Genomic DNA, 26,298 nt, shown 5'->3' with positions numbered 1-26,298 from the left:
TCTTCTATCTCTCTATGCTTCCACTATCTGACACAGAGTGTCTTGGTGGGGGGGTGGGGAAGACAGAAGACACGTGGAGCGAGGGCCCCCCCATCGTGCCAGGGGAAGGGGGAGCAACTCACAATGGAGCAGCAGGAGCGGGCTGGTCGTGGGCGGAGCTCCTGGGGGCTCGCTCACAGACACCGCATGGGGGGGGGGACGAGTCGGATCAGCCCTGGAAGCCCCCTGCTGTCCGGCCCCGGGGACCCCACTGGACAATAGGCGGCTGAAAGCCAGAATCCAGCCAGGTCAGACTTTTAGTGGCTCTATTAATATTTTAGTAGCCCTGGGCCATTAAGCCTTGGCGAACTCTGACCCCCTGCCTTGTTCTCTACACTGACCTTTGACCTCTGAGCCGGATAACAGCCTCCATATGCTTAAAAGCGGGGGGGGGCAGGTGTTTGTCCCTGAGCAGATATCCCTTTTCATGTGGATTTGTCAAAAGTCACAGGACGGCCATGGACACCGATCACCGGGACGCCTCCTCTGTAGTGGCCTTCAGCAGCCGGCCTTGTAAACCAAGCACGATGCAGCCAGTAAATGAGCAGAACTGCCGCGATCTGCTTAAAATAAAGGTGGATAGCTATAACTGTAAAGTGAGTTAGCGGAGCTTTCAGGGTGACCAAAAACATTCCCCGTCCGGGGGTGGAGGGTTATCGGAGCCTTACATTTCAAATCCAAAAGAAAATTGAGCAGAATTAGTGGAAACATGTTTGCTGCATTTAAATATGTAATATATCTGAAGTGTTTTGGAAAGCTATTAATTTTGCTTGCCAAATGATAAAAAAAGGTCCCACACTGATTTTTTTCAAATCGATATTATTATTTATTTATTTATTTTTGTAAATCAGAGGCGGCTTCAGAGAGATCTGCCTTCCAGGCAGCCGCGCTTTTATTCGCACCTCGGACCCTCGCGTAAACGCCTGGGACCCATAGTACGCATCACAGGGGGTGGGGTTGGTATTTTCCACGCGACTCCCACAGCCAGTGACATTTTAAACAGGCATCTCGGGACGCCCCCAGCCAGCTCGCTTTAGTTTGAGCCCGGGGAGCCGTGGACTGGACTGAACGAGAGGAAATAAAGCTCGGCAGCTGTGCCTGAGTGCAGAAATTGGGCTCCGGGGAGAGACTAAAGCTCTTTAAACGGTGAAATACCTGCCTTATCCTCATGGGCAAACCAGATGCGCATTGATCCAAAAATCCCGTCGTTGGAAGGGCTGCAATTTGCTTACGCTGTTTAAACACAAGAGCGAACAAACAGTCTGAGTAACATAATACAGATTTTGCAATTTGCCAAACACAGATTACCTGTCTATATATACATATATGCGACTTTACGGGCATCTTAAATATATGTGAATCTATTGGATTAAAAGAAGGTAAATTTCAGTCTTTTTGTTTTTATTAACAGAATGGTCAGGCAGCGGCACGGCAACACGGATCTCACGGGCCACTCTGCCGCCCCCGCCAAGCCGGCCGTCATCTTTACACGCTGCCAAAGCAGGAGAGCTGGTGCTAGACGCCCGACGGGGACAACAGGATGCGCCGGGCATTAAACAAAAGCCCACGTGGGCCCATAGCACGGAGCCAGTCGAGGCCCCCAACAATGTGGTGTCCAGCAAAATGCCTGTCTGAGCAATTAGTGAGCGTTCGACCCATTTTCCATGCATGGAAACCAATGAAGTGGACCCCCCACCCAGGTGCTCTATTTAAAATTGTTTTGCTTGTTTCATCGAAATAACTCATCCCTTAATACTGTATGTAAAGCCTTTTTTTGATGCATTTACTGTTTTGATTTACTTTATAGTATTTACAGCTCGGCGATATGCAAACATAATTTTTAAAACTACTGTTTACTATAAAATTTGCAAAAGATATCACAGCACATTTGTTTGGAAATAGACATTGACTCAGTTTATCGTTACCTTGGTTGTGATTCATTAACTTCCGTTTGCATTAACAGGACGGAAATTTTGAGGTACTTTGGTAACGGTCCCCTGTGCCGCGATGACATCATTCCGGTCAAAGCGACCAACTCAAAAGAAGCGTGTCGATAAGCATGAGTTCATCGAGGACTGAAGTCAGTCGGGAAATCAGTGTTCCAGAGCTGGAAAGAGAAAGCGCAGGTAAGATATTGGGGATTCTGGGACCCATAAATGCAGTGGGGGTGTCATTTTACACCTGCATGAAAACAGTAGTGTGGGACAGATCTCCCGGGGTCATGCCCCCCCCCCCCCTGTCTGTCTCCCCGTTAGGGAGGGGTGAGTACTGGTAGGTGGCCTTTCTCTGCATGTTGGTAGCTCAGCATAGACGCCCTCGCTGACCCAATAGCCTGCCACTCCTAGTTCCACCAAGCGCGCCGTCGCATTGGACCATGGGCTTCGTATTGGACCCTCCTTTGTGGGCGTCGGCCTGTCCGTATTGGACCCTCCTTTGTGGGCGTCGGCCTGTCCGTATTGGACCCTCCTTTGTGGGCGTCGGCCTGTCCGTATTGGACCCTCCTTTGTGGGCGTCGGCCTGTCCGTATCTCTGGGTGTTTTTTTTTGCTTGTTACCTTGCTGACAGCGTTTTATAATTTTTTTTTTCTCCAGAAGCTTCTGTGCCTCTCGTTTACTCAGGATAACCATTGGTATGCACATCAGCCCCCCTCTTTCGCCACCCCGTGTATTTAAAGTATTCATAATATCCATGTCATTGTCATTATACGCGCGGTGTGCATCTAATACACACGAGAAACAGCTGTTAACTGGGTAATGCGTGCGAGTCTTTGTATGAAGCAGAATGAAATGTCTAATATAGCCGGCACAACAGATTAAATATTTAACATGCTGAATATTTAATAAAGTTAATGAATAGGTGCACACGTACCAGTGCAAAAATTAAGGCGGAGATCTTACTCATTTCATTTGCATGATGGGAAATATTATAATGATTAGCTGCTCATCAGATGGAGAGGGGAAATTAAGTGAGTGTCCGAAAGAGCACATACAAGCTCCCGCGGTCTGTCCTTCACCGCGACGCGACAGTGGCTCTCGGTGTCTCAGCGGCCAGGCGTAAGTGCCCTGCCTTAATGTCCTTAGTGTCTTTGGTCTGTGTCAGTCAGACGATGCCAAACACACACTTTGACTGGGGCACATGTGGAAATGTTTCAGATGTGCATGCAAAGCAAAGGGATGATGGATGCAGAGGTGGGTAGTCCAGGTCCGATGATTAATATGCAGACTAAGATTTTCTTTCAACCAGCCAGTTGAGCATAAACAGTCACAGTCACAGAGGACTCAGCTGGTTGGTTGAAATAAAATCTTGGTCTGGATATTACTCATTGGACCTGGACTACCCACCTCTGCATCCATCATCCCTTTGCTTTGGGCTTTTGGGCCTAATCCCAACAATGACGACCTTAACCCCGACCCAGACCTAACCTTAACTATAAGTAACCAAAGAATATACAGGACTTTGGGCATTTTTAGTTTTTTGATTGCAGTCACAAATTTTTATAGATATATGTAAATGTATTTTATTATACATTTATAAATATATTTGTACGTTTATAAATTGAAATTTTTACCAAAAAAAATGTCCCCACGACGTCAAAATAACAGGTTCCTACAACGCAGTATATACATAACCACACACACACACACACACACATACACACACACACGGGTACCAGTGTACCAGTTATGTGCACCCCGGATTATATCTTTGTGGGGACTATCCCTTCATTGATATGTGGAAAACTCTTACCCTAACATGACGATCTTAACCCTACCCAACCTTAACCGTAACCATAAGTAACCAAAATCTGAGACTTTTGGCATTTTCACTTTTTTGATTGCAGGCACAAATCTTTGTGGAGACCCCACAAAAAAACAGGTTGTTATTACATTTTCGGGGACAGTTGGTCCCCAAAAAGTAATATAAATCTAATCCACGCACACACACACACACACACACACACACACATACACACACACACACACTTTCACCGGTAATTTCAATGTAAAACACATGAATGCTTTTAAAATACACTCTGCAAGTCTTTCCCAAAGTGATCTATTTATGTTTATCGAAGATTACAGGTGTTCAACAAACATTAAAAAAATATTATTAAAGTATGTTTGTTTGAAAACCCTGTTTTGTCATAGCTAAATGTAAACATTCGTTACATGATCTATCGCCTGTAAATGTTACATGTATTATATTATTTAGTGGGCCACGCCACCTCTTCATTGGAGGGATTTCCTTTGAACCCCCCCCCAGACTGGGTGGGGGGATGAGATGTGTCACAGACCTGAGCCTTATGGGTTACGGCACATAGGAAGGGAGCAGGACCCATTGGAAATGTAAATGTTTTTGAAGTGGCGCTGACGGCTGTTTACGAGAGAGCCTCTCCAAATTAGGGGCCTGCTTTCAGGTGCTTATTGACCCCATGATTATAAAAAGTGTGTGTGTGTGTGTGGGGGGGGGTGATGTCATGTGTGGGGGGTGATGTGCCTTCGTGTGTAAGGGGTGGGCTTCTGCTCGAGCTGCTTCAAGTGGCCGATCTGACTCACAAGCTCTTACTGAAACTCTGTGATATCTTTTGAACGTCCCACGTCTCTTAGTTTAATTACTTCAGTCTGTGATGGAATTTAATCATCCCCCGTCGCTGCTAATTTGCAATGATTTCAAATCCCCCCCTCTTCCCACTGCTGCCACTGAAATGTTCTTTTCCTGTAGGACTCTGAAAAGAGTCAGTCTTATATGACTGGCATAATGAGATGTCACTGGAAAGTACACCAATTGCTCGCCACCTACAATTAAACATTATGCATTATTTTCTGTAATGCAGACACCCCTGTTTAATAGTTTTGAAATGGATGATGGCCGTTGAGAAGTGAAGGGGTGGGTTGGTAAATGAAGTTGGATTTTTAATCCTGCAAGAGGTCGCTGGAGGTCACAGGGACTATGAGGGGGGCTCCTACATTGCAGGGAGGCCATCTGGTCACGCAAGACGCCCAGCGGTGCAGTAAAGCCATCGCCACGGCGATCGATCACTTGTCATTCGAACTGATCGAAACGCGCTTGTTCCCACGCTTACCTGGCTGGGGACGGTGTAGCCAATGGCTGTGCGGGACGGCGGAACAATGCATTTCGGGACAGTACACTTGGGATGGAAGGTTCTACGTTGGACGTCACATAAGTTGTCCATATGTGACTTCAAACAAACATGCGTATGTTATTTATAGCACATCCAGGAAGGACATGTGGTCTTCATCATACTTTCTGTAAGAAAAACTGGAGCAAATCCCCCACCCCGCATTCACATTTGCTTTGTGAAAGCTGTCAGCTCTTTGCGTTTGGATCTTCAAACGTTTCTCTGTCCTTAAAGGACGCGTGCGTTCGTTAAACCAGAATGGAGGCCTCGGTTGGGTTAAAGAAGATTTTGGAAAGCCCCTTTTCCCTGTGTCAGCACTATAGCTCCTCTTTGGGGGGGGGGGGGGCACAGTCCTGTAGAACCTACAGTGCACTAATACAAAGCAGGAGTTGAGAGAGGTCGTTCAGCCATCAAGAGCCAATTGGCAAATGTTTGCGAGTCACATGTTGTAAAAATGAGAGTAGGTCACAGTATCAATCAGTCAGTCAATCAAACTTTATTTATACAGCATCATTCAAACAACTCAAATGCAATTCAAAGTAGGTCATAGCTTTTTAAGGTAAGCCAGGGGCATTTCTCAATGTGCGTGCTTCACCTAACTTGTGTTCTCGTGTACCTGATTTACATCATTGTCCATTGCCAAAGACCAGTTCCAATACTAAGAACAGAAGTACAGAGGACAGTAAAAATCCCCAGATGTTGGTCTTGCCCCACCCTAAATATCAAGGATACCTTAGTTGTATCCTCGCCAAACGAGACCAATCCCCCGATTCATTGCGCCCCAAGTTCGTTCCAGGGACGCAAGTTTGCAAGACTAGTCTTGCCAGGGCCACAAGTACGATCTTTGCGTTCTTGGTATTGAGAAACACCCCGGCATTATATTAGCGAAACGCCATCTTTGTGGTTCCAGGCGCAGACTGAAAGGTGTCACTGTCAAGGAGTACAAAGGCCCACGTAAAAGCACGTTTACTAAAGTAGAGTTTGGAGACCGCCCAGGGATTACTACCAAAGCAATCTTTCAGAGTCGTCACGCAGGGTTGAGAAACTCCTGCACTTTGTGGCCGCAGAGCCCCCGTCTCCGGTTTCCTGCCCTCACCCCCAGGGCCCCCCAGCGTCACGGCCTCTGCTGCGGGAAGCGCGGAGGCAGCGCTGAGGTGGGTGGCCCCCGAGAAGGCGGACCACAGCAGCTGGCCGGAACCACTACAAACCCCATTACTGAACCAGTGCAGATCGCCCCCTGGGGCCACGCGGAGGGGCCACGCGGAGGGCCCACAGGCTGCTGGGTAATCGCGGAGGGGCCACAGCTGGGCCAGGCCGGGCCACGCTCAGAACCCCTTCACTGGGTCACGTCTCGCCAGAGTGAAAATGGCGGGAATAGATGGGCCGGCTATTTCCCTCCTAGTCCTCGGCGGCATATAACCTCAGTTTGCGTATAAGCGAAGGCAGTACGTATAGGACCGTCAGAGGAGCAGTGAAATCTTCTTAAAGTTCTTCCCTCCGCTCCAAGGACCATACTCCTTCACTCTCGTGCGAACTGGCCCAGTAATGTGAAACACATGCAGGCCCGGCCTGTATTTACCGAGTTTTTCTGGAAACATCTGTCACAACGATCTTTATCTGTCATTTAACATTAGGTTTCTCCCCTATCATGTGTAGACCGTGAAGGCGAGTGTGTACATCCATGCAGAAGAGTGAAGTGAGGAGCACTATGATTGTGGTACGGCGATGTTCATGGCGGGGGGAGTTGCATGTCTGCTGGATAATCCTTTCGGAGCTCCTCCCAGCTCCTGTTGCCCCCCCCCCCCCCAACGCCTCAACAATGCCAAGGTCATGTGCTCAGTTATGTAGTATCATGTGGCAAATGTCCATGGTCAGGGGATCAGCTTCGCTGGAATGTAGATGGGTCTTTCGGGGGGGTGGGGGTGATCATGAAACAAAAGGAAAAAAAGCACATAACCCACAGATGACATGATTTGTACAGGAATTGTGACATTCCAGGTGTGACCCAAAATGACCCGAAGACGTCTCGAAGATGGAATCCAACAGGAGAGCGCAGATTTACGCCGGGAGTTACCTTCCAGCCTGTGGTCGGTACGGAGGGCCGAGGCTGTGGCCGGCTGCGGGGGGGAAGGCCACGTCACTGTCACTCACAGCAGGCTGAATCATGGGGCCTGTAAACACGCGGAACAGCACACTTTGCCGTTTGCTAAATTTGCCAGCCTGTCAGCATTGCAGTCATATACTAAATATATTTGTCTGGGACCTGCCTAGTCGTTTATGAGGTTGCTGCTGTTAGGCAGGGCCCAGTCACAACAGAATTAGCCAACAGAAGTATATTTACACGTAGGGCATATATCTTCCCTCCCCGAGTACTTGTAAATATGCATTATAAATGATTTAGTCTAATGTTTTGTGCTGCACAGAGAACTATGTCTGGCATGGTCGTATATAAACGAATGGCATGGGAAACTGAATTGTGCGTCATGTAGCTCAGTGTTTCCCAACCCGGTCCATGTTTTTGCTCCCTCCCAGCTCCCTGCCAAAGAGAGCAAAAACGTGGACTGTTTGGGGATCCCCAAGGACCGGGTTGGGAAACACTGATGTAGCTGATTAGCTAATGTGAAGAACCGAATTGGGAAATCGGATCTTTCACATTTAAATATCAGGATGCTGAATGCTGAAACCCCGGCTCTCTTCAAAGGTAAAACGACGGCGTTACCATTCTCTGCTGGGGATGGTAACGCCAGCCAGGCCGGCAGGTCCACATCCTTAAAAAGCTCGGGGCCATGGCGTACTGAATGGTGGCATCTCAGGTGGCTTGGAGAGGATTGGAGCAGAACTGCTGAATGTACTTCACCATCTAGGGAATATTTAAGGACCATACTGCTTTTTTTAAAAGTTATTTAACAGAATAATGACACCACCATGTGCATCGGCACAATTACACAAGCTAATTCCACTTTTAATATCAGGCCTCACATGCTTAAGTGAACAGAATTAGCCAAAACTTAACATGCAATCAAAATATAAAAATATAACTTCTACCAATGATCACAGAGGAGGATCACGAGCTGCGTATATTTCAATCTGCAACCGCCTATTTAAACTTCACTGCTAGCAATTTATGTTAATACAACATATGATTTTGCAGGTTTTATTTCACTCCGATCTGAAACCAAACTTACAAATTATTACTAATTATATATGACGTTTTCAGTCGCTTTGCCAGTCTAATTAATTATGTCCACGGATGACGGAAAAATTCCGTGGACGTAGCGGAGTTCCCTTCTTAGAAGGTTTTGGGGGTTCTCAAAAACTGTTTCATCTTCCTAACTCCGTGGGGGGGGGGGCACCGTGCCATGGTGGGGCAGGGGTTTGGGGCGATCACTTGCCTTTCCGTAGTGATTGATCACCAGCGCTATGCCCACTGGGCTGCTCAGTTAATGAAACCCAGTTGGCCCAGACTGGACTAACAGAGGTGGGGGGGTAGGAGGTGGTTAAAAAATCGGGTCAGTCGGCTAGAACCAGAGGAGCCAACAGTCAAGGCGGGGAGGTATATCAAATTCTTTTGGCTATCTATCTGTGTGTTTCACCCCTAGTTTATATTCTAGCTTCTTAGTCCGCCACCTACTGGGATGTCGACTCCATGTTGTGATGCCGGTCCAACCTACTCCTTGCGGCAGATCTCACATCCACCCTGTGACCTCACAAGTCGGCTCAGTCCCGAATGCATCTGGCACGTCACAGGCAGGCTAAAGAATCGCTTTCGTCTACACCCAACACCGAGCATGCGACCCAAGTCATGGGCTATCATTTTACCGTCAAAGAAAAGGGATGATGAGGTCACCCAGACGCGGGCGCGTTCGGTCGGGTGCCTCCCGTCCAGCAAGCATGCGGCATGACGCCGTGACACGCCAGCTCATCCACAGACGTCACTGAACATGTGCTTCAGGAGAGGGCCGAGTTGCTCTTCAGGGTAACTGTTATTCCTTGTCCAGAGTGCACAGAAGAATTACGATCAAAGTTTGTTTTTATGTACTTTGTAATTAGCTACGCTCCGATGTGCCTGGGACCTTTATTTTGTCCTTGTTTTTTTGAACCGTTTTCGAGGTGAAGTCCCAGGAATCACTGCTATGTGCTACATCCCATAATCGACACATTTACTGTAGTGGAGTAAAATCATTTCTATTTCTCCGGTTGGCTGCAATAGGCTGAATTTCTGTTCTTTTATGTGTTCGGGTGCGATATATGGGGACTGTTTGACTGTTTTAGTAGGAGGCAAAGAGCATCTATTATTCACTTGTGACTTTTATATAATACGGATATGCAGGTAAAGTGGGTAATGAGCGGAATAAATGATTAGAAATCTGATTTGTTGGGTTCCTGATGCTTTAAAATAGAGTTAGATGAAATGAGGCTTTGAAACCCAAGACGGGTGGAGTCACACTGACAATCACGACCCAGTTGAACCCAACCGGAACCAATAATCTAACCAGTGGGAAGTGGGTTAAGGCAGCTGATTACAGACAGAACACGATTCATGCCACTCGCCGCTGGTTTTTAAAGGCCTCTTATTGTCATTTTGAAGCACATCCTACGAGATGTCATCACTATCGTCTGAAGTTGTACTTTAAATTATGCCTGATTTATGTGCCGGTAACTAAACACCAATAGAAGAATATGGTTATCCAGCTAATCTGAAGACATTAACCTAACAACTCGTGACCCAGACTGATAAGTGGTGAGAGGATGAATGGACATTAACATGACAGTCCTACTCTTGAGTCCACAATCACCAGTCTCCCCTCTATCATACTTTAAAATGTCTGTTTCAGGAGACAGAATGGATTTGAATGCTCTGGTTGTCACATGACAGCAGTCCAATGTCTCCTTATTTACTGACATTACAAATAATAATAAAAAAAGCCTCATCAGGCAGGCGTGTAGTTTTCAAATAGGCCGTGGCTGTTTCTTATCCCCTGGCTGTCCAGCACTGACACAGGGGCTCAGATGCATTGAGAGACATGGAATTACATGTCAAAACGTACATCCTCATGTTCCTCTACTATGGAACCATGTATATTTAACAAGTCTACCTTTCACGATGCATGCTAGTACTTACATGTGGGGGTGGTGTGTGACTCAGCCAGTTAGGTCTCTCTGCCTGCGACCAGAAGGTCGCAGGTTCGAATCCCGTGCTCATCAGAGTAGCCTCGTCTCTGCGCTGGATGGATAGCTGTCCCTGCACTCAGACTCCAAGCTGCGCCCTCATCTCTATATGTGTTTTATAAACAGAGAGCATGATGGGATATACAAAAATACAATGTAGCTGCTCTCGTAGTCGTGCGAGTAAAGCTTGGACACCATTGGGCATTCCCTCTATGTGCCCCATAACACACGCTCATTCCTGAACTTTTGACAAAACATAAACATAACTCTGACTATGAAAATGCAGAGAGCAGGTCGGGAAATCGAAAAAGGCTCTAACGGAAACCGGAAGCCTGTCAACGCAGGCCGTAGTCAGCAAAGGCTAAATACAAGGTCATCACCCTTATAATTGGGGTCCATCAAAACGCTGCGTTGCGTGACTCGTCAGGGATTGCCGTCTTACTGGATTTGCACTCTGTCCTGAGTCTTTTATCACTGGAGCTGTATGAAGCCCAGATTAATGGTGTTTAGAAGTCAGCATGGGCTTGGGGGGGGGGGGGGGGGGGGGCGCAAGTTTCAAAGGAAGGAGGAAAGGAAAACTGAGATATTCCGTGTTTCAAACCGCCAGAATGGGGTCCCACTCTCGCATAATGGCCTGCCGATTTCTCGATGACATCATCTCCTTCCACAGCCCTGCACAATGGCACTGTGAATGCATCAATCAGTATAAAACCACTGACACACACTCTATTTGTTTTATATAGGCTCTTACGGGAGTTTGACTATCAAACGGGGTCTTTTCAGGCACTGGGAAAGACACCTCCAGAAAGACAGCCGTTCCGTATAATGAAACCCAAGAGCGTCACGTCGGGCTTCCCGTTCGTACCCCACTGTGCTCTGATTTGGGTGGATCGCTCTTCCTTTCAGGCATAATGATCCTCAGTCAAAACCATTATAAAAAGTACGTATTAGAAAGGAAATCCATTTACCCGTCTTTCAGTGCCGTTTCCTCTCTCCACATTTAGACCAGTTTTATTAATTCTATAAGCTTTCTTAGAATATAAATAGAATATAAATTAGCTGATGGATTTACTCTGATGTAAAAATAAAATGTCTTTTTTTAGTTTTAAAAAACATTTGACTTTCGGAAATTGGTATTTTTTAATTACGAATTCTTTTATTATATCTAGGGTTTGCAAAGGTTTTGTGCTGTTACTGCGTGTTCCTGAGAGCGCGCAATCCGAATCCCGCAGTGCTCCTTTGCATGAAATGCACTCTTGCACATTTTCAGCTGTCTCTTTTTCCTAATAAAAAACATGCATGATTTACAAGAGCAGAGAAACCCAAAACAAACAACGAAAGCGGCTGCGTATAAGTGCACGCTTGTCTGTAAGCGGTAATTCACCCGTGGGTTTTTTAGTCATGCATTTTTCTGCTCTCAGATATATTTATGTGTTCACTAGCACTGGAGCGAGAGAGGGTAATTGCGATTTTTCATAGCAGTTAATTAATTAACCGAATTAATAATTAGTTGAAATGCTGGGAAAACCCCCGATAAACGTTAGCGTGGCGCAGGAGACCCCGTCGGCTTTTTTGTGAAGATCGGCCGACGTTCTTCGGTCCTCGTTGGCATCTGACAAAGAGGGACAGACGGTACGCTCCTTCTGCCTGTTTGCCTGCCAATATGTCATAGGCACACCTCCTCCACCCCCCACCCCCCCTTTGTGGGATGAAAGGGGAAACACCCCCCCTCTTTTAACATCGCAGCACATTTGAAATTCAAATGAACGGTTTCAAATTTGGCCGTCTAGACCGCTGTCTGTGCACAGCGCCCCCTGTGTCACTCTCGTTCTCCGCGCTCTTTGAAGTCAGGTGGGGCCCTGGCCGGGTCAGTGGTGGGGGCTCCCTCTTACTCACAGGGAAAGGGAGATGGCTAGCTAGAGGCCAGGCAATTAACCATCGCAGGGATGAACGCCTATCCCACCCACCTCACAGGGTACTGTCACCAAAGTGCGCTGCTCAGCGACAAGCAGGGTCTGATGGAAGTCAATGATCAGATCCCAGATCAGCACAGATGCAGCAATTACAGATGCTAATGGCTTTCGGCCAAAACGGCCTTAGTCGCTGCCCCTGTCCTTAGTAAATTTTCACATAGCTGTTTGTTTTGCAGTCAAAGATTTTCAATGAAACACGCAAGATGTAAGACGCAATGTAAAATTTCTCCATTCGGAGGCTGACGCAGCACTTGCGTCTGCAGGCAGGTCCCTCCCCTCTAATCATTCAAAGTTATTTATGTTCGTTTGTTTGTCTATTTATTTATTTATCTGTTCATATACTCCAAGCCATAAAAAATCAGTAATAACATGCCAGCAATTGTATGAATGTGCGTGTGCATATTTCTGACAAACAATAAAAAAGGAAAACCTTTATACACACACATGTATGATATATATGTATGATATATATATATATATATATATATATATATATATATATGTATGAGATAACAAGTGCCAGGTGTGTTTGCCATTTATTTTCAAACCTAGTGATGTAACAGAGGCTCTGGGTACGACAGAAATGCTACCAATCACTGATAACTGATGCGCTGGTCACAGCTCTCACTAGGCAATAAACCATACAGTACATTAATGGCTTGGGAGCGAATGACCAGTCAGGCTGGGGGATTCCCTCGCCTCAAAGCTGTTTGTCAGACCCCCGGCCCCCCCGAGCACTGGCGTTCGCATTCTTCGCATAAATGCCGGTGAATATGTGAGTAAACATCTCGGCAAACGTCTGCAAACATTCAGCACTCTTTGTACCGGAGATGACAATGAAAAATTTGTTTCCCTAGCTAAATGTTTTTATTTGATAACGCTTTATTTGGATAGTCCGCCTACAGGGGGGTTAACAGGGTGTTTGTGACGTTCCAACAACTTTGTTGAGATTTCCCAGTTCAGCTCATTCTCTGTTTGTAGACGTTTAACAGAACGTACAGTTTATAGAGTATATGTAACGATTCAACATACCGACATATTTCTAGAATAATGTAACTGAATTTCACTACTCACTCAACCAGTGTTATATGAATTGTTGAATTTTGAACAAATAGTTGTTGAAATGTTACAAAGACTCTGTATACCCCCTGTAAGTCGGCTACCCAAATAGGGTGTCCCTTTTTTGAATCGTTAAAGGTTAGCATGCGAAGGAATGTCCGATGGGAATCGCTCCTCTCTGAGGCACGTCAGCGTGGTCCGAGACCCCTGGGCTGTCTGAGCTTGAGGCCTGTGATTTCCTCTGGTGCTGTAGTTGCCCACCGGGAAGGTGACAGTAACAATGGTTGGGCGTGGGGTTAATTTTCTTAAATAAGGTTAGTTGAGGCCCCTTTTCAGTGGGGGCCCCTGGGCTTCTGCCCGGGTGAGCCCGTGCAGTAAAGCGCCCCCGGCTACACCGATCATTAATTGAGGGGGGAAAACAAGTGTGAAAGCGGTCGCCATAGCAACTGGGCTAAATTTATCAATGAATTTATAGTTTTCAGTACCTGATGTAAGAGAGAGTACAACCTAAAATGCTGATGACTCCCCCCCCCCACCCTCAGCTACACCACTTAATAATCCGCAGACAGACCATACCTCCCTTGCCAGGAGACACTAACACCTACAGCCACACCGGCCTCCTCGAAGGGTTAAGCGCACAAAGCCGTCCCTCTTCAAGGGGAGTTTTCCTTCAGAACTGCTTCCAGAACGTTCCCTGCTGCAGCGCTGCCTCGGGTGACCGGCTGGCATCGATCCCGGCGCTGTGTCCTTGACTGAGCCTGCTCTGGCCGTGTGTGGCAAGCTGTACCCGCTCGTCCCTGGTTCAGCCTCACCTATGATCGGGGGGCCGTCCAGACAACAAGCGGTCTTATCGGGCCGGTCTTGTGGGAGCTGGGAAGTCAGACAGGAAGCGGGAGCTGTTTGTGCGTGAAATCTGAGCCGACTGTGTGGGACCTAGAGAAATATTGCCCTCATTATTAATATTTTCATCTAAACTACATGTTTTATTTTTTAATATATACTAAATTGTTTTTTGAGTGTATATACTAAACAGTCCACTTTGTTTTTTTTTTAAAAAAACCTAGACCAGATAATAAAGGGAAAAAAAACAATATAGTTGTTTTTTTGTAATTTAGATAATACCTGCTGATAAAAATGAAAATCCAAGATATTTTAATAGGAAATTTCTGCCTGCATTACTTAGTATAAATTATTTTTAATTGAGTATGTGTGTACCTTTGGCTGTGAGTGGGAGTTGAGATCCAATTAATCTTCTGCGCTTAATCAGAGCTAAATAAAAACGCTTCTGATTAAGCAGAGCCTATCTGTGGCATTCTGCTGCCCCTAATGGAAAGATGTGGCAGTTCACTTAGTGATACAGTACATTGTGTGTGCTGATTTATTTTTATTATTATTATTATTATTATTATTTGTCATGTGGTTACGTTCAAAATAAATATGGTACAGCCATGCATTAATTCCACGTTGGACGGAGGCTGGGAGTAGCTAAGGCAGAAAGGCAGTTAAAATGTTATTAATTTGTGCTGTGGAAATTGGTGTTATAATTTGGGGGAGGTGTGTGGCTCACTGGGTTAGGACACCGTGATCGGAAGGTTGCCGGATCACATCCCAGGGTTGGCAGAGTGATGTCACCACCGGACCACTGAGCGAGGCCCTTAACCTCCAGCTGTTCCAGGGACTGTCTGACACCTGCTTTGGATAAAAGCATCTGCTAAATAAAACGAAAATGGTAAAATGACTTTTAGACCGTTTGCTGGCTGACTGTGCTATGTGAGGCTTTTTCACATTTGTTTGGTTCAAGCTGTAAGAGTCCGGAACGGTTGAAGGACAGGCCGCGGCGTGTGGTGTGGCATGGTGTGTTATCGCTGCGTCCTCGCTGGGCGGGGAGGACCGGAAGACGGGAGATATTCAGAGCGAGGTGGGGGGGAGGTAAACGGCTTTCCTGTGTGCTGCCACAGGTGGCTGCAGAGTGAGTTTTTTCTTTTCTTTTCTTTAGTGTGTAATGCGCTGTAGCCAGCATGAGCCAGCCTGGCTCGAACCCGAACCTGCAGGGGAACGGCTTTAGTTCAGCCTGCCGTCGGCCCTGGGGCCCATGGCGTCCGTCCAGTCAGGGGGTGGCGGCCCTACTCTCGCACTCGCACAGGGCCTGCTTTACACATCACCAGCACCTTCAAATATTTCTGATCTACTGCAAACCTGACAAAACTTAAATAAAGGGACAAATAAACAAATGAAGAGGCTAAGGAGTTAACAGCACCCGTCTGGATGCCTAACCAATAAAAGCTAACTAGTAGATTTGTTTAGATTAGTTTAGAAATTATTCTTTAAAGCGACAGCATAACCCTAATAAAAGTGTAACCTTTAAACCACTGAAATGCCTAATTCATATTTAGGATCGATTCATATCGATGTATCTTTTGCATGAGAATCTATATCCATCTGCACTTCAATGCAAGAGATTCCCCTTCAGTTGCATTATTTCTGCAAGAGGTGAAGCCTATGCACCTTCACCTCCTGCCTTTTGGGCAAACGTGTGCACGCTGCATAAAACATGCAAAATGAAAGACCAGAGGGTATCTATATCTAGGACGTTTATTTTTCCAAATGTTGATCTTGTATGAATATGCATGCATATCATTTCAAACTCCATTACACCTTTTTTGGTCTGTTCTTAATTTGTGCTCTAATAAGTAACAAAGCCTGGAGCACTTGTCCAGCTTTTAAATAAGCATTTTTTTCCTAACGAATTGGAGTAAAACGTGCATAGTTTTCATTAACATGCAAATTGAATTAACGTGCAAGTACAATAATGATAAAACCAGCTTATGCATGCAAATTATCGCACTCCACTTTTTCAAGCATGATGGATGAACGTACACCTGAGAAATTGCACCAACAGTCACATCTGACACCTATATACTAATGACTTTTGTTTTTCTCCTTTTTTAACTATATGATAATGTCACAGTGATAAATGTGTGTTTGATTGTTATGTTTTTTTGATTTTGTTCTTCAGAAATTCAACCAAACGCTTTACAGGTAATGTTTGTCCACCCTTCTTCTAATACAGGGTCATAGTAAATGGGACACATATCCCAGGATGCACTAGGCAAGGAGGAGACACTCTGGGAGGGATCACTTCACAGGTAATATTTAAGGCAACATTGTAAGTGATAATGTATAAGCTTCCTCTTTGAGTCTTATGTGCTGTTACACGTGAAAAAAATCTATTTTGAACACCTTCGCATCTAGGCTGTTTCGACAACATCAACTTCCTCTGGTTCTGCACATCTTCAGAATAGATTTCTAAACACTGAACCATCTTTAGGCAGTAGCCTACCTTGGTCTCACCGCTTAAAGGCTGCAGAGATGAATGATAAGTGACCTGAGATTCTTCAAACATGTTAAAAACGTCACAAGCTTCTATTTACTTTCAATGCCAGTTTCGTTTGTTGGCTTTTCTGGCTTAGATGCCTTGTGCCCCCTTCATTATAATCCTCTATCGTGTTTTCAGCTGCTACTTCCTGAATATTCTTCCCAGCCCTGAGTTTTTGCTTTTGTATCGCTACATTTTCACTGTGTAAAATCACCCTTTGTTAAATCCTAAAAAGGATTTGTAACTCGAGTCGGTGAGTCGGTACAGAAATTGGAGGGGAAGATCTGCACCCCAAAAAAACAATACGAACATACGTAAAATTGGCTTCATTTCAGAACGGCACAGAAACCAGCTTCACTGGGTTTGAAGTTTCCAGATGTGGCTTTGCCAGAGAGCGGCTAAGTGCTTCCTGACAGCATCTCGACACTACTGAAGAGATGCCATGAAAGACAAACTCCCCGCCCTGCACAGGGTCCTGTGGCTGCAGGGCACATATAAACGTATACATATACATACACACGCACAATCAAAACATTGTAATGTTTGCATGTATGCGACTGATCCCGTTAGTGGGTTCTGTAGACTTGTGGTCTTTATCTGCCCCCCGAAAGCTACGCCTCGTGTTTAGCTCTGATTTTTTGAGGCCTGATCCTCAAACACAGCTGGGGGGGGGGGGGGGGGGGGGGTTTCACCCATCTTCCCTGCCCCATCTTCCCTGCCAATCTAATAAGTTAGCTTCAGTTTTGAGATACTGCTGAATGACTCAGAAAGCAGGACTCGAGTTTTCATTGTCAGGCTGGAGAAAACTAAAATATATAAGAGAAAGAGCGAGACCTATAAATGGAGATTACAGACAGCGTTCGGGGCATTTCTGAAGGCAGAGGTGCCCTGGACGAGCACACAATGCAAGGCTTGACCTACTAACATTTACATATTAGTAGATTAACTTAATTGACTGGCATTCCTATGAACACGAGAAGATCAGACGCAAAGGTTTATTTCCATTTATGCACTGGGATTTTTTGCAATTTAGCCCCTGTCATGTATGCAGGGGGGCTAAATAGACTCATATTAAATACAATTTGCATGTTGCTAATTACTTAGCTTGTTCAGTTGCTAATTAACTGATACTGCGATCAGTGTTTTTTAGCAGAAAGGCCCACGGTGTCTTTGAAATATTGACTTTTTCCATTATGTTCTGATTTGCATATTGTAATGAATATAATAGCAATTAACTCCTTAATAGTTTAGAGATATTGCTCTTTTCCTCTCTTGGTGGGAAATATCTCAGTGATTGTAAAAGGGCCCGACCTTTTTAAAACGATAACACCAGCCATTCTATGGTACAATAGACATTCTATCGCTTCCGATGTCTTCTTGCCACATACCGAGGTTTAAACATGACATCACCATCCTCATGATTCCCGATAGCTTCAGCACAAGCCAGACGACTATATTTACATTTTATTTATTTAGCGACACTTTTATCCCAAGCGACGTTCATTTTTTGAAAAGGTGGGGGTCAATCAGTCCCCGGGAGTAATTGGTAGTTAAGAGCCTTGCTCTAGGGCCCAAATCAGCATGCTGACCTTGGGCTTTGAACTAGCAACCTTCTGATCACAGCCACAGTGTCCTAACCTGCTGAGCCACACAGCACATCTACAAGCCAGCCAGACCTTTGCTGAATCCAGATCAACAGAACATGTCACAGATCAACAGAACAGTCTTCCAGGCAGTCGTAGTTTGTAGGACATGGATGTCTTTGTTGTGTTCAGTGGTTCAGTGACGCCACTTGCTGCTTCATGAGCTAAGTAAATAAACTTAAAAATGGCTTCAAAAAACATTTCCTTGCCGTCCACGTCAGGGTTGGTGGAGCCAAAGATGTCGCCACACGTTTTGTGTTGGTGAATGAATTAAATAGCTGAAAACCTATCTGGGCTGTTCCACAACATTGAGGAGGATGTTTGTAATTCTCTTTTACATCATTGAGCTGCTAAGCACCACTGCATTCTCTGTTTTGGGTGAGTAATTATGGAATTGGAATGGATGGATGGATACTTGCTAAACAGGCAATTGTATTTCGAGGTATTTATCTTGCCCGCATTTTACAGGTTACACAGCTGGTTGTAGCTAATTTCCTGATGTTAAGTGAGTCAGACTAAGTACTGTGTTCAGAGGTGCAGCGCTGGAGACTGTCCCAGGCTTTTAAGTGCACACATGTTAGGTGCAAAGGCTTACTTCTGCCCTCATGAATAACAATGAGTTTTATAATGAATTACCTGTCCAGCATAATGGTGTTTGGTTAACTCCAGTCAATAGGATGAATTTGTCCTGTTCACCAGTACCGCCTACATCCCGGTCAGTTCTGCCGCTGATGAACCAGTCTACAGCAGAGAGCTGACCCCCGCGGTGCACCTCTCGCCAGCAGTGGAGCGTGAAAACCCTTCAGGTCATCCTAAAAAACTGAAGGAAATCTGACTGGTGACACGCGACAGTTCCTGCTCCGTTTATAGCTCAGTATGCAATATGATTTATAACGCTTGGGGCTAATCGTTCTCCGATACACCGGAGGGAACCTGGCAAGCGATTAAGTGCGAGATGCGATTTAGATGCCAGTTCTAATCGCGGGAGACGCAGACGGCAGCCGCCGCGCCGGAACGGCTGAGGGATCACAGGCTCTTTGCCTTCTCATTATGTCGCTATTCAAGCAGTGGTGTCACTCGCTTTATTTCACTAATGTGTCATATTCGTCTCTCCCCATCCAAGCCCCTTTCCAACGGCTCAGACTGCAAATTAAAGAACCACTTCAGTGATTTCTTCTGCTTAAAAGCTACAGTGGTACTCCTTTACAGTAAGGCTCCCTTTTGCCACATATAAATGGTAATAACTCATTAATAAAACAAAAAGCGGTTATAACTTGTTTAAAATGGTCTAATAATGATTTACAAAGTGTAACAACGTAATTAATAAACGCATTATAAACCGTTCATAAATGCTTTATAGGGGTAGTTTCATTGTAAAGTGGCACCGCTTTATTTCCCACTTTTATCTCTACAAATCACCAAGCAAAAAAACAAACAAAAAAAAAAGATCAAGAGGTAACTGTGTTTATTTGGCTAACAAAATAACAATAATACATTAAACAGGTGCCATTTTCACCCAAAACATGTCAGTCAGTATGAAATTGCGGACTGTCTGCTTCATTTTTAAACTTGATTAAAGAGAGTTGCAAACATAATTTTCGTACTCATAATCATCTGACTTTTTCCACGTAAACCCTGGGTACATTTGGTAGCTTAACTATTTCAATATGCAGCTGTCCTACAGAGAGGACTGAACCTACCGATGTGTTGAGCAGATCATGAATATTTATAACCAAGTAATAGCACAACAGTCCCCAAAGTCACACTTAAAAGCCATTAAATGGAAAAAGGCTAACTGGCGACAGTATTAAATATTGGGCATGGTTTACATTACGGGGGAAATTAAACGTTTTCCCAGCGCCCAGTAAGTCAAGCTGGATGAGAGGCTACACCAAGTCATCGATGACAAGCCTTTTCAAAAGTTTGTGAAGTAATTCTGTTGACACTTCAGTGTGATTTACCTGAACTGATAGATATAATTAAGCTGCAATTTGCTACCTTTACTGTGCCTCAGTGAGCTTACTATGCTCCACCAAATCAGAGCCTTTTTAATTAGCACATCGCGCATTCAATGAAAAAGCTGCGTGAACTTGCGAAAAAAAAAAAACATATTTTTATGTCAGGTAAATGCATGTAAATGTGGGATGACAGGAAACGCTTCCAAAAATGGTTTACTAATGCAATTCTTGCTTAAGATGATTTTAAATATGTGCTGACTTCAAAATGTATGCAGTCGGCATAATGTACAGGTAAAAATACTGTGTGCTACTATATGCAAAAGAAACGTGGGATATCTATGAAATGGTGCGACAGAGTGCCCGAAACCATTGAGCTGTATAAAATAATATACTTGTGTTATCAATTGGTCTGGCTTAATTTTGGCAGTTTATCTAATTAGTACATACTTTTGCCCATATTGTATAACATATTTATACACCAATCAGCCATAAGATTAAAACAGCTGACAGGTGAAGTGAGTAACATCGATTATGTCATTGCAATGGCACCTTAGGCAAGTGAACATTCAGTTCTTGAAGCTGATCTGTTGGAAGCAGGAAAAATGGGCAAGTGATCTGAGCGACTTTGACAAGGACCAAATTGTGATGGCTAGGCCACACGATCAGAACATCTCCAAAATGGCAGGTCTTGTGGGGTGTTCCCAGTATACAGTGGTCAGTACTCACCACAAGTGGTCCAAGGAAGGCCAACTGGTGAATTGGCAATGGGCTCATGGGTGTCCAAGGCTCACTGATGCATGTGGGGAACAAAGGCTATCGATGTTCTGCTGGGAAACCTTGGCTCCTGGTATTCATGTGGATGTTACTTTGACAGGGATCCCCCACCTAAACATTGTTGCAGACCAAGAACACCCCTTCATGGCAACGGTATTCTCCAATGGCAATGGCCTCTCTCAGCAGCACATGGTTCAGAAAGGGTTTGAGGAACATGAAGAACAGTTCAAGGTGTTGACTTGATTCTCCAGATGTTAGTCCAATCAAGCCTTTGTGGGATGTGCTGGACAAAGAAGTCCAATCCATGGAGGCTCCACCATGCAATTTGCATAACTCAAAGGATCTGCTCCTAACGTCTTGGTGCCAGATACCACAGGATACCTTCAGTCTCCTGGAGTCCATGCATCGACAGGTTAGAGCTGTTTTGGGTTTTGGTGGCTTGAGAAGGACCTACACAATATCAGGTAGGTGGTTTTAATGGTATAGCTGATCGGTATATATACGTGCGATCTATGTAGATGTATAAAATTGACATTTTCTAGGTGTGAACTTTAATGGTAATCAGGGTACGATATCACTTGGAAAGAGAAGTGCTGCAAAAACTCACAACCCCACCAGGCGCACCATCTTATTAAACAAGAGCAAGAAAGCAATGATTATAATTCAGTCGCCATGGAAAAATACTGATACAGCTATATATTTATAAGTTATTGTACTGATCACATCAATCATCTAATATAAATTATGGCGATCAGCCAGAACATTAAAACCCAATGACAGGTGAAGTGAGCAACATCGATTATCTCATTTCAATGGCACCTTAGGCCAGTGAACAGTCAGTTCTTGAAGTTGATGTGTTGGAAGCAAGAAAAATGGGTGTAAGGATCAGAGCGACTATGACAAGGGCCAAATTGTGATGGCTAGACGACTGGGTCAGAACATATCCAAGGTATGCAGTGGTCAGTACCCATCAAAAGTGGTCCAAGGAAAGCCAACTGGTGAACTGGAAACGGGGTCATGGGTGCCCAAGGCTCACTGATTGCATGGTGAGCAAAAGCTAGCCTGTGTGGTTCTATCCCACAATATAGCTACTGTAGCACAAATTGCTGAAAAAGTTTTGCTGTCTATTTTAGAAAGGTGCCAGAACAAACAGTGCATTGCAGCTTACAATGGGCTGGACCATGGAGCAATGGGCTGTAATGTTTGCATGTATGCGACTGATCCCGTTGGTTTGGGTGCGTGTGCATCGTTTACTTGGAGAAAAGATGGCATCAGGATGCACAACAGAAAGCAGTGTGATGCCTTGGGTGATGTTCTTCTGGGAATCCTTGGGTCCTGGCATTCATGTGGATGCTACTTGGACATGTATCACTTACCTAAACATTGTTACAGACCAAGTACACCCCATTCGTAACAATATTATTCTCCGATAGCAGTGGCCTCTTTCAGCAGAATGTTCTTCAATGGTTTGAGGAACATGAAAGAGTTCAAGGTGTTGACTTGGCCTCCAAATACCCCAGATCTCAATCCGATCGAGCATCTCTGGGATGTGCTGGATAAACAAGTCCGATCCATGGAGGTCCCATCTCTCAGCTTACAGGACTTAAAGGATCTGCTGCTAATGTCTTGGTGCCAGATACCACAGGGCACCTTCAGGGGTCTAGTGGCGTCCATGCCTCAACGGGTCAGAACTGTCTTGGGGGCACGAGGAGGGCCTACACTATTTTTTACTTTTATTTTAATGTTATGGCTTATCGGTGTGTATGTGTCAGTTTTGTGGCGCCCAGTAACTCCCCTGTTTCTCTAGCCACTTCTGCAAAATGGCAGATCCGAAACAACGAGCGAGTGCTTATCTGTATCCTCCGTGCCTTTGTGGTTTCAGGGGTAGATCACCAACATCTGGGTAGCAGCATGCAGAGAGAAGCAGGGTCTACACACAAACAGTGGCAGTGGGCGGTTTTATGTATCAAATCATTCCGTTTCTGCATAGACACTAGCAGTTGTCTGTTATTGCCTTCATGCTACATTCCTGCTGCATGTCCTATAACAGAGAGAATATTCCAGTTATATATATATATATGTTATGTGAAGTGATTAGTTGTCATACAGTGCACAACAACGAAATGCGTCCACTGCATTTAACCCATACGTTACATAGCAGTGAGCAGCTATTATTTAGCACCTGGGGAGCAGTGTTTGGGGGTGGTAACTTGCTGGTCGGGGATTTGAACCAGCAACCTTTCGATCACAACCACGTTTCCCTATTAGGCCACCACTGCCCCCCTTTTAAAACTTAAAAAAAAATTGTTTTCTCCTTCAATAATGTTTAATTGATAAACCACATTTTATCAGTTGATCCAGCATTTCTGTGTCATTCTGCATGGTCTATTATGGAACTCTCATTTCTAAAGATTCTGTTATAATTTATAAGTAGCTATCACATTACCAGAGGCTTTTTTCTGTTATCCATAAAACATTCGCTTATGGAATTAATGAAATATTTACTTTGCGTGTTCGTAGTTACACTAAACGTCCGTCTTTCATTCTCAGTTTAAGCTTTCAGAGGCACATTCAGCAAAACACAGATCTTTCCAAGGCAAAGGCATATTGCAGTCTTTCCATTGCAGCAAAGTCTTAAATAAATTAATTTGCGATGGTTGCTGGTGTTGGAGACATGGTGTGGGGGAGGTGTCAGGATCTGCAGGAAGTCTCTTTCAGCCGCAGGAACCAGCTCCAGCAAGCATGCCAGTCTTGGCTAATACTCAACATACTCAGCATCAGGTTTCAGCTGGAGCCCCTTGCCATGCAAGTAAGCAGGTTGGGGAAGATGTTCAAACCTAAATCACACTGACGGGGTGATTCTTCCCGTGGAATAAAATAGCTGCTGTATCTCAGATAAGTTTCTTCACAGATATTTCGAGAAATCGAGATACCATTCACTTTGTTGACCTGTAAACATTCTCCCAGTTATTCTTCATTGGCTTTTCTTTTTGTGTCCTTCTTACCTAATTCCCTTTCTTGTCTCGTCTGACTTCGACTGGGCAAGATCAGCAGTATTTTTGCATAATACATTGGAGCGGCATGCAGACTGGTCCTCTGAAGTGCCGTTTCCTCTGCTATTCCTTCTAATTTATCATCCAGGGCGGATCTGTGTGGAGCAGCAGCCAGCCTGAAGCTTAGGGCGTGAGTGAGAAAGTGAGGGGGGAGCGGTGTGGCAGCCGGCGGCCGTGGGGAGAAGCTGAAGATGGGTGACTCTCGCATTGTCACTTTGCGCTGGGCGTGTAAAATGAGATGGGGGACAGGTATCGCACCAGCACTGACGTTCCATGCAAACTGCCATAGAAACACATTTCTCTGTTTTTAAATAGCATTTCATTACAAAGATGTACAGTGTACGTTTGCATATGTGACAAATAAAACTGTAAACTTGCATCTTTTTGACTTATCCCTGTTGTGTAAGAAATACCGCTTGTTATGTGCATATTAAATAGTATTTTCATTGTGACACTGCTTGCAAACTGACAGCTTTGGTTTCAGGTTTGGGTGCAGGACTCCACTCAGCCAGGGTGAACGCTGACACCTCCCTGATCAAAGCTCCAGTCACAGACGTTTGATTTCAGGATGCATCTGACAATAAAATGTCTGTTGCCCAGTAATCTTTATTGGCTTCGCTGTTAAAGACGTCATTTCCTACACCTGAATGCACAACAAGCCAAACTTTCAGCATAACTGAAGAAAACAGTGTTAATTTTAATCGCCATTGATTTTGCCATAGTACAACAAGACATTGTTTGTTAATTATCTTTCTGTTAAATTAAAGTACTGCTGTACTTACTTAACCTGGAAATAGGCAATCACTTTCAATCTGTATAAGCTTGCTCACCCCCCCCCACCCCCAACTCATTAAGCACATTTGTAATTACATAGTTTGCAATTACATTCTCTAGTATTAAACAATGTATCATTCTCCCAATAAGACAGTTCATGTAACTTTAAAAGGGAGCATTTGAAGACCAGTAATCACAAAGATCAATTCAAAGGGAGGACTTAAGAGCAGTCTGATTTGAGACGACAAGCCCCATTCCTTCTGTAATCACAGTTTAGATGGCGTGAGACATCAAATCCTCTGCCAAAATTAGGGGCTGCTGCGCGATGAAACAGACGATGACGTCCCGCTTTGATCCGAGATCTCAAAACTTATTTCCTGGCCTGGCAAAGTGTCAACGAGCAAATTCATACACTCTCTAAAAGAGTGTGCATGCTGATATACAATACACAGAGTGCAAAAGCCTCAGAAGTATAGACACAGTGAATCAGGATCAGGGTTTTTTTTTTTTTTTTTTTTTTTTTTTTGCTGAAGGTATTGTTTAGTTGCCAAATCCTCCTTTTTCTAAAACTCCGACAGCATGAACACAAAGGCCGACGGAAGGCTGGTGCCGCAGCATTCTCTCCGCTGCGTGCTTATTTCTCATCTGCGTCTGACTCGTCTTTGAGGCCCTGTGCTCATGCTTGTGACCTAAATACGGAACTAATCTGCTCTTCAGCCTTCCTCATAAACCCCGCACCGGATACATCGCATCCAAGGTCCCTCTCACTCTTCATGGCAAAGTACTAACTTAAGGACATTCACAGATTTCCCTACCACCTCTGAAGCTGCTTGCAAAATAAAGAAAATAAAAATCTGTATTTCCCTTCACCTCCAGGGAAGAAATGGGGATTTAACAGTGGCTTTAATTTGATCATAGTATTTAAAGGCTCCGATTCAAAATTATTTTTTGAACAAAGAAACGACTTGAAAAGGACGCGGAAATTCTCTCTGCATATCTGCATACAATCATCTGCCTTATAATTTCCTGCAGCTCATCATATGGGAGACATATTTACTATGAAAGCGGAGAAATGTGTCATTAAGATTTTGATCTCGACATCAGCTATCGAGGAGGGATATCTAAAAGACCAAGTGTCTCTGTCAGATGAGCCAGTCATAGCCTTGCTCCGGGCTTTTTCGGAATAACTAATCCTTAATTTTATACGTGCCTTGAATATCGGAGCCATTAGCCAGCCGTCTCCGATCTGATGAAGCATGGAAAGCTGTAACAAACACAATTATTTCCTCTTAGCACCCTTCCTTTCTTTTTATTCTTTAGCCGTTACGCGGAATGCTGAT

General features: G+C 44.7%; 1 long non-coding RNA gene across 3 annotated transcripts in view; it reads left to right on the top strand.

Moving 5' to 3' along the window:
- The window catches only part of LOC111844378 (uncharacterized), a 104,900-nt gene extending 80,113 nt beyond the window's left edge, over positions 1-24,787 (top strand). Inside the window, exons 3-8 of one of the 3 annotated variants that reach the window (XR_011993117.1) lie at positions 37-287; positions 1,451-1,739; positions 2,003-2,165; positions 16,451-16,526; positions 24,273-24,433; positions 24,669-24,787. This is a non-coding gene — a long non-coding RNA (uncharacterized lncRNA). Of the gene's footprint in view, positions 1-36; positions 288-1,450; positions 1,740-2,002; positions 2,166-16,450; positions 16,527-24,272 lie in introns of all 3 variants that reach the window. The other 2 variants (XR_002838372.2, XR_011993118.1) reach the window with 2 other exon arrangements.
- Positions 24,788-26,298: the final 1,511 nt, after the last annotated feature.

Source organism: Paramormyrops kingsleyae, chromosome 9 (genome assembly GCF_048594095.1).
Source record: "Paramormyrops kingsleyae isolate MSU_618 chromosome 9, PKINGS_0.4, whole genome shotgun sequence".
Classification (NCBI taxonomy): Eukaryota; Metazoa; Chordata; class Actinopteri; order Osteoglossiformes; family Mormyridae; genus Paramormyrops; species Paramormyrops kingsleyae.
This window is presented reverse-complemented; position numbering and strand designations above follow the sequence as displayed.